This window comes from Meles meles, chromosome 3 (assembly GCF_922984935.1).
Source record: "Meles meles chromosome 3, mMelMel3.1 paternal haplotype, whole genome shotgun sequence".
Lineage (NCBI taxonomy): Eukaryota > Metazoa > Chordata > Mammalia > Carnivora > Mustelidae > Meles > Meles meles.
In genome coordinates this window covers 161,392,561-161,402,688 of record NC_060068.1, presented here as the reverse complement: position 1 = coordinate 161,402,688, position 10,128 = coordinate 161,392,561, and positions in this window count along the sequence as shown.

The window sequence follows — 10,128 nt, the reverse complement described above, 5'->3', positions numbered from 1 at the left end:
TTTGTGTCTTCCTCAATTTCTTTCATGAGTACTTTATAGTTTTCTGCATATAGATTCTTAGCCTCTTTGGTTAGGTTTATTCCTAGGTATCTTATAGATTTGGGTGCAATTATAAATGGGATTGACTCCTTAATTTCTCTTTCTTCTGTCTTGTTGTTGGTGTACAGAAATGCAACTGATTTCTGTGCATTGATTTTATATCCTGACACTTTACTGAATTCCTGTACAAGTTCTAGCAGTTTTGGAGTGGAGTTTTTTGGATTTTCCACATATAGTATCATATCATCTGCAAAAAGTGATAGTTGGACTTCTTCTTTTCTGATTTGAATGCCTTTAATTTCCTTTTGTTGTCTGATTGCTGAGGCTAGGACTTCTAGTACTATGTTGAATAGCAGTAGTGATAATGGACATCCCTGCCGTGTTCCTGACCTTAACGGAAAAGCTTTCAGTTTTTCTCCATTGAGAATGATATTTGCGGAAGGTTTTTCATAGATGGCTTTGATAATATTGAGGTATGTGCCTTCTATCCCTACACTTTGTAGAGTTTTGATCAGGAAGGGATGCTGTACTTTGTCAAATGCTTTTTCAGCATCTATTGAGAGTATCATATGGTTCTTGGTCTTTCTTTTATTAATGTGTTGTATCACACGGATTTATTTGTGGATGTTGAACCAACCTTGCAGTCCTGGAATAAATCCCACTTGGTCGCGGTGAATAATCGTTTTAATGTACTGTTGAATCCTATTGGCTTTTGGTGAGAATTTTTGCATCTGTGTTCATCAAGGATATTGGTCTGTAGTTCTCTTTTTTGGTGGGATCCTTGTCTGGTTTTGGGATCAAGGTGATGCTGGCCTCATAAAATGAGTTTGGAAGTTATCCTTTCATTTCTATTTTTTGGAACAGTTTCAGGAGAATAGGAATTAGTTCTTCTTTAAATGTTTGGTAGAATTCCCCTGGGAAGCCGCCTGGCCCTGGGCTTTTGTTTGTTTGGAGATTTTTGATGACTGTTTCAATCTCCTTACTGGTTATGGGCCTGTTCAGGTTTTCTATTTCTTCCTGGTTCAGTTGTGGTAATTTATATGTCTCTAGGAATGCATCCATTTCTTCCAGATTGTCAAATTTGTTGGCGTAGAGTTGCTCATAGTATGTTCTTATAACTGTCTGTATTTCCTTGGTGTTAGTTGTGATCTCTCCTCTTTCATTCATGATTTTATTTATTTGGGTCCTTTCTCTTTTCTTTTTGATAAGTCTGGCCAGGGGTTTATCAATCTTATTAATTCTTTCAAAGAACCAGCTCCTAGTTTCATTGATTTGTTCTATTGTTTTTTGGTTTCTGTTTCATTGATTTCTGCTCTGATCTTTATGATTTCTCTTCTCCTGCCGGTTTAGGGTTTCTTTCTTGTTCTTTCTCCAGCTCCTTTAGGTGTACGGTTAGGTTGTGTACTTGAGACCTTTCTTGTTTCTTGAGAAAGGCTTGTACCGCTATATATTTTCCTCTCAGGACTGCCTTTGTTGCATCCCACAGATTTTGAACCGTTGTGTTTTCATTATCATTTGTTTCCATGAATTTTTTCAATGCTTCTTTAATTTCCTGGTTGACCCATTCAGTCTTTAGAAGGATGCTGTTTAGTCTCCATGTATTTGGGTTCTTTCCAGCTTTCCTCTTGTGATTGAGTTCTAGCTTCAGAGCATTGTGGTCTGAAAATATGCAGGGAATGATCCTAATCTTTTGATACTGGTTGAGACCTGATTTGTGACCAGGATGTGATCTATTCTGGAGAATGTTCCATGTGCACTTGAGAAGAATGTGTATTCTTTGCTTTGGGATGAAATGTTCTGAATATATCTGTGATATCCATCTGGTCCAGTGTGTCATTTAAGGCCTTTATTTCCTTGTTGATCTTTTGCTTCAATGATCTGTCCATTTCAGTGAGGGGAGTGTTAAAGTCCCCTACTATTATTGTATTATTATTGATGTGTTTCTTTGATTTTGTTATTAATTGGTTGATATAGTTGGCTGCTCCCACGTTGTGGGCATAGATATTTAAAATTGTTAGATCTTCTTGTTGGACAGACCCTTTGAATATGATGCAGTGTCCTTCCTCATCTCTTATTATAGTCTTTGGCTTAAAATCTAATTGATCTGATATAAGGATTGCCACCCCAGCTTTCTTCTATGCCCATTAGCATGGTAAATTGTTTTCCACCCCCTCACTTTAAATCTGGAGGTGTCTTCGCGTCTAAGATGAGTTTCTTGTAGGCAACACATAGGTGGGTTTTGTTTTTTTATCCATTCTGATACCCTGTGTCTTTTGATTGGGGAATTTAGCCCATTAACATTCAGGGTAACTATTGAGAGATATGAATTTAGTGCCACTATATTGCCTGTAAGGTGACTGTTACTGTATATTGTCTCTATACTGTTCTGATCTACTACTTTTAGGCTCTCTCTTTGCTTAGAGGACCCCTTTCAATATTTCCTGTAGAGCTGGTTTGGTGTTTGCAAATTCTTTCAATTTTTGTTTGTCCTGGAAGCTTTTGATCTCTCCTTCTATTTTCAATGATAGCCTAGCTGGGTAGAGTATTCTTGGCTGCATGTTTTTCTCATTTAGTGCTCTGAATATATCATGGCAGCTCTTTCTGGCCTGCCAGGTCTCTGTGGATAAGTCTGCTGCCAATCTAATGTTTACCATTGTATGTTACAGACTTCTTTTCCCAGGCTGCTTTCAGGATTTTCTCTTTGTCACTAAGACTTGTAAATTTTATTATTAGGTGATGGGGTGTAGGCCTATTCTTGTTGATTTTGAGGGGAGTTCTCTGCACCTCCTGGATTTTGATGCTTGTTCACTTTGCCATATTAGGGAAATTCTCTCCAATAATTCTCTCCAATATACCTTCTGCTCCCCTCTTTCTTTCTTCTTCTTCTGGAATCCCAATTATTCTAATGTTGTTTCATCTTATGGTGTCCCTTATCTCTCGAATTCTCCCCACATGGTCCAGTAGCTGTTTGTCCCTCTTTTGCTCAGCTTCTTTATTCTCTGTCATTTGGTCTTCTATATCACTAATTCTTTCTTCTGCCTCATTTATCCTAGCAGTGAGAGCCTCCATTTTTGTCGCACCTCATTAATAGCTTTTTTTTATTTCAACTTGGTTAGATTTTAGTTATTTTATTTCTCCAGAAAGGGCTTTTATATCTCCAGAGAGGGTTTCTCTTATATCTTCCATGCCTTTTTTGAGCCCAGCTAGAACCTTCAGAATCGTCATTCTGAACTCTAGATCTGACATATTACCAATGTCTGTGTTAATTAGGTCCCTAGCCTTTGGTACTGCCTCTTGTTCTTTTTTTTGTGGTGAATTTTTCTGCCTTGTCATTTTGTCCAGATAAGAGGATATGAAGGAGCAAGTAAAATACTAAAAGGGTGGAAAAGACCCCAGAAAAATGCACTTTAACCAAATCAGAAGAGACCCCAAATTGTGGGGGTGAGAAAGGGGATAAAAAGAGGTTCAGAAATAAAAAAAGAAAAATTAAAAAAAGAAAACAGATAAAAAATAAAAAAGAAATATATATATATATATATATATTATATAAACTAGTCAAAAAACATTTAAAAAGAAAAGGGTAAAAGTTTAAAAAAATTTAGCAGAAGAAGAAAAAAGAAAGAAAAAGAAATTTGAAAAAAAAAATTGAATTAACCACAAGACTAAAGAATCATGGGGAGAAAGCCATGAGTTCCGTGCTTTACTTTCTCCTCCTCTGGAATTCTGCTGCTGTCCTAGGTATTGAACCTGCTTTCCTTGGTAGATGAACTTCGTCCTGGCTGGATTTTTTGTTTATCTTCTGGGGAAGGAGCCTGCTGTAGTGACTATCAAGTGTCTTTGCCCAAGGCGGAATTGCACTGCCCTTACCAGGGGCCGGACTAAGTAATCTGCTCGGCTCAGTTTCGGGAGCTTTTGTTCCCTGAACGCTTTCCGTAGAGTTCTGGAGGACGAGAATGAAAATGGCAGCCTCCCAGTCTCTGGCCCGGAGAAGCCGAGAACCCGGGGCCCCACTCCTCAGTGCACCCCCAGAGAACAGCACCCAGTCACTCCCGTATCCCCAGCCTCCAGCCACGCTCTGAGCTCACCCAGCCTGTGACTGGTTCAAGGTAAGCCCGAGCTGAGAGCTCAGTCCCCAGCTCTGTCTCTGTAGCCAGCTTCCCCGTTCTAATACCTGCAAGCTCAGCGACACTCTGACATCCCCGATCCTTCTGTGACCCTGTGGAACCTAGGGCCATGCTGACCTCACGTGGGGTTCACCCCGGTTTAGCCTCTGGAGTGATATCCCTCAGTGGAACAGACTTTTAAAAATCCTGATTTTGTGTTCCATTGCTCCGCCACTTGCCGGGAGCCGGCCCCTCTCCCCACAGTCTATCTTTGCGTCGTGTTGGATTCACTTCTCCGCCAGTCCTACCTTTCAGGAAATGGTTGATTTTCTGTTTCTAGAATTGCTGATCTTCTTCTCTTCAATCTACCGTTGGATTTGTAGGTGTTTGCAATGTTTAGATAAGCTATCTAGCTGATCTCCTGCTACCTGATGTAGTCTCAGCCTGCTACTTCTCTGCCATCTTGACTCATCCCTTCTGCTCACATTTTTTTTTTGTTTTCCCCAAGTTTTTTTTTTATTATTATTTTTTTCCATTTTATTTATTTTATCAGCGTAACAGTATTCATTGTTTTTGCACAACACCCAGTGCTCCATGCAAAACGTGCCCTCCCCATTACCCACCACCTGTTCCCCCAACCTCCCACCCCTGACCCTTCAAAACCCTCAGGTTGTTTTTCAGAGTCCATAGTCTCTTATGGTTCACCTCCCCTTCCAAATTTTTTTTTTTTAATAAACATTTTTAAGGAAAAACCTGTTATCTCCTGTTTCCTACACAAAGCTCACTTACTTCAAGAACTTTTCAAGTGATATTGTTTCAGTCTAGAATAATTTCTCCCCAATTTTCCATGACTCACTTCCTTACTTTATCCAGGGTCCTGTAAAGACTAACTTTTTTTTTTTTTTTTTTTTTTTTTTTGGCAAAATAATAAATTTATTACATATGATTGGCAGATAGTTGTTGCGGATATATTATTCTCTTGATGTTTGTGGAAAATTTCAAAATAAAATATAATATTATACAACATACAATCACAGGGGTCCTTGAGGATCTCCACACGTTTTTTGAGCTGGCTGACTTTCAAGATTCCCCAAAGATTAAATGATGCCATTGTTTTAGAACCTGTCATCCTCCTTCCCCTTAAGTCTTGACCTGCTTTAATTTTCTTCAAAGCACTTTTAATACCATGATTTGGATAACTGAGTTATGAGTTACTGCTGTGCACCAAGCAGTATCTTAAGCTCTGGTGATATAGCAATAAACAAATAAGCTATATATCAAAATACAAAATGCTACCTTATTGAAACATACATTCTGGTCTACAAAAGAAGACAAATACACAGGAAAAAATGTAAAATTTATGTTATATTGGAAAAAATATTGTGATTTTTGTCTGGCCATTAGAATATAAGCTCCAGGAGACAAACGATAAGAGACTCTAAATCTCACAAAACAAAGTGAGAGTTGCCAGGGGAGTGGAGTAGGGAGAGAGTGGTTGGGTTATGGACATTGGAGAGTGCTGTGAAGTGTGTAGCCTGGTGATTCACAGACCTGTACCCCTGGGACTAATAATACATTATATGTTAATAAAAAAATTTAAAAAAAAATTAAAAAATATAAGCTCCATGAAGGCAATTAACATGCATGATTTGCAATGGAAATGTTGAGTTTTCTTGGACATACTGGGTCTCTGGGGCCAGGTCACAGAGTTGCTTGCATGATGTACTTTTTGAGTTTATTTGATTGACTTTGTCTGATTTGCAGTCCAATGAAACATGACAAACATTTGAGTCACTCAGGAAGTGAATCACAGCAGCACATCTCTATGTGGTTTGTATCATTTCCTATATTGAAAGAAGTCCATCAAGGAATGTACTTTAAATTTTTATTTTATTTTACTTTATTTTATTTTACTAAGTTATGATTGACATAGAAAAAGTCTTTGCATATGTAATGTGCACATCTTGTTGGGCTTCAAGATAAGTATACACCCATGAAAATGTCATCATACATACTGTCCTAAACTTATCCATCACCTCTAGAAGTTTTATCTTTTTTTATAACAACATTTAATGTAGATCTACCTTCAACAAACATTTAAGTGTACAATACAGCAATATAACTATACACATTATGCTGTATATGTAGATATCTAGTACTTAGTTATCTTACATAAGTGAAACTATGTACTCTTTGACCAACACTTCCCTGATTGTTTATTGCCCTCTCCTTTGGTAACCAGCATTCTACTCTCTCCTTCTGCAAGTTTGCCTATATTAGATTCCTGATACAGGTGTTTATCACGAACTACTTATTTTTCAGTGTCTGGCATAATTCACTTAGCATAATGTTTTCTAAGTTCATACATATTATAGTCAATGGCAGGAACATTGTTCTTATTCTGTTGGAGATAGGACTATAAGAAACAATTGGTTAACTTTCATGGGAAGACAATACCGTAAAAATCCCAGTGCTTGGACAACAAGAAAGTTAACAGAGTAATGTATTTGTTATTTTCTGTCATACATAAACTTTTCCAGAATATAATGTGTCTGCTATGTCTCACGTTCATTTTCTTATAGCAAGATGCAGTCACAGTAATAGGTCATGATGGTATAGCATCAAATGAAAACAAAACAGAACACAGCAAAACTAGCACAGTGCTTTGGTATCTATATGTAAAAACCATTTACGTTCTTATAGACAAAACTGGTCCAGTGTTTTAGAATCTCTATGTTTCTGTGATTAGGCTTAAAAAAGTCTCAAAGTCTTTTGCCATATGAAATCAAATAAGTTTTTGTATTTTATTTGAATGTTGAACAAAACCAAATGTGTAGATCAATAGCTGTATATCCATTGCCACGGATATTTGTTATATTTGTTAAAGTTAAACATACACAAACACATACACACCCAAACATATTTGGAGGTACAACTATATGTGTTTATGCAAATCCACTGAAATTTTCTCAATCTTTCTGTCTTTTTCAAAGACAAAAGAAAAATAATAGCACATGGCATGCATTTTTCACATCTTTGGTGGCACTCATCTCTACAATTTTCTGAGAAAAGCAGAGGCATTTTGATTTACTATTTTGATAGAAGGAGAGAGATCCCAGGGCTTCCACTTGACTCATCTTAACCAGGAATTGGGAATAAAATATGGGGCTTCTGTCAGTTGCTGAGCACATAAGTCTAACTCTACATTCAGGTACTGGGCAGATAACTACAGATAATGTTCATGGTTCAGGTGGATGCACCTTGAGTTGGACTCAACCAAAACTTCAATGCCTAGACAACTTCTATGCTGACTGATTGACAGTGGCATGCTTTGGTCCCCATATATTGCTATTAACTGAAGAGGGTTTCTAATAATGAACGATCTTTCTAAATAGTTCCCCAACTCCTGGAGTAAATATTCTGACAGTATGGTACACATTTCTTTGAGGGATACTTTAAGGAAGATTTAGAGCATATATCTCTAATGTTTCACAACTTTCTTTCTAAGAATAATAGCCTTATGTTCATTCAAGAATCTCTAGGACAGTATTATAATTTAAATATGAAATGTGGGTGAGAGACCATGATGATCCAAGTATTATTCCAAGTCTGAGTATTATGTCACCATACATGATGTCCCCTTCTCAATCACACACTCAGCGCATAGTAGGACCTTGGCAGAAACTTAGTTTTGGGGAATCTGTGATCAAGTTCTTCCTAACTAAATTTTTTTTTTTTAATTTTGGCTTTTGTAATTTCTAGTTCATTTAGCTTCTGTTTACTCTGAAGCAGAGATTCCAGTCAACCACATGAAAAAACATTCACAGTTCTTAGTAATGTGTGAGTTACCACAAGGGTCAGCAAACTACAGCTTACAGGTAAAACCCAACATACTACCATTTTTTTTAATTGGAATACAGTTATGTCTATTAATTTATGTATCAACTATACCTATCTTCTTGATGCCAAGTTGAGCAGTCATGACAGAAATAATGTGGTCTGTAAAGTTAAAAATATTTGCTATCTGACCTTTTGCAGAAGAAGTTTGTTCACCGCTTAACCAGTGCACTGAATTTGGAATCTCTGGTATGTAGATGTATATCCGTACTCATACTATGCTTGTAAGGACTAAAAATCATCAGAATCCCTCTCCACATACCTTCTTTACATTTTTGGTACTATCTTCTCACAAAATCCTGAGACTATTCAGCTATGAAAACTTTACTCCAGCTTTCTCCAACCTCATCCACTCCCAAACAGAGACTTGAGTATAAAATTGGAGGCAATGAAGGGGAGGTCAGGATGGGGGTTAAAAAATATCTAAATACCCAACAAGGCACCTGCCTAAAACAGATTATTGTAAGACACTTAAGCAAAAGATAAATAGACATGAAAGGAAAGAAGAGTAACTATTGCTGGCAAAAGAAATTCAGTAGGGTTTGGAAAGTTGTAATCTAAATGATCTATTCCTCTCATATTGCTCCATTTCAATCCTTAAAGTCTCACACTTGAACAAGAATTTCCTGAGTTTCAAATAAAACAACTAGTGAAGATGATGATTCAAATGACATTGCAATTCTGCAATCTTTGAATTTGATTCCTGGTGACTTTAGTTCTGCAGTGACTTAGAGATAAATTCTTTCAGCACAGCCCTAGAAAACTCCTATTTATCTAATCATTCCCTAGGTTGAGAAATCGAGAGTCATTGTTTTTCTCTAAGACTACAGTAAGATTTGAAACAATCAGCCTATCCTATAGCCCTTATATTCCTCATGCCAACAGCATCTCACCTAGACACACTAAGTATAGGTAGATTATATCAGTAACCATGGTTGAAAATTTAAATAACTCTTTTGCTACTATCTAGCAAAGATTGCCATCTCATTTTTCAACATCAGCTGGATCCTTCCTGCCTGGTAATCCAATAAGGCCAAATAACCAGACATAAGTTTTCATTTTCTTGAGGTTCTATTGCCTATAACTACATTTGTCATCAATTTCTGATACAGTGAGGATTCTTTTTTTTTTTCAGCTCACTATTTTTTTAAAGATTTTTATTTATTTATTTATTTGACAGAGAGAGCACAAGTAGACAGAGAGGCAGGCAGAGAGAGAGGAGGAAGCAGGCTCCCTGCTGAACAGAGAGAGCCTGATATGGGGCTCGATCCCGGGACCCTGAGACCATGACCTGAGCCGAAGGCAGAGGCTTAACCCATTGAGTCACTAAGGTGCCCCTATAGTGAGGATTCTTAGAAGAAAAAAAAAGAAAAAGGAAAAGGAAAAAGAAAGAAACTAACCAATTGAAGTATTTAAGTATAAATGAAATTTACTTAAAGTTACTTGGATCTTTGGGTGGGTCGTGAACTTAGGCATAGAGATTACTGTATGGTCATATATTCCAAACTGGGAACATTACATCAAAGACCACAACTGGCAGGGCTAGATTGGCAGGGCTAGATAGAGTCACCACATCTGACACTATTGATGTGGGCACGGAATGGCAGAAACCTTTTTTTTTTTTTTTTAATTTTGGCCCTGAAATCCAGGTGATTTGGTCATTATTTTCCAGGCTTGCAAAATGTATGGTGTTGGCTGCCTTCTTTGTTGCTCTTTTCTGGATGTAAAGCTGATATTTAAAATGGAGATGGAACCATTGAGAATTATTCTGGCTGTAAGAGAGACTAGGAAAGCATTTTTCTTTTTTACTTGTACCTTGGTGAGACATAAGTAACGGCATGAGAATTTGCTTAAACGTAAATAAGGGGTATTCCAAACTCGTTATGTGATGGAAATCATGACAAATTTCCACCACACCTATTGGAGAAGGATGAAGCAATGAAACATAATTTTGACATCTTTATAATTGTTTTAGTGTATGCATTCTAGAAACAATAATGTGTTTGCTCCCCTTGAGTGAACCATAAAAACTGCACATCTGTTCCTTAAAGAACTTGACATGATCTGGCTCAGTAATTTTTATGTAGTG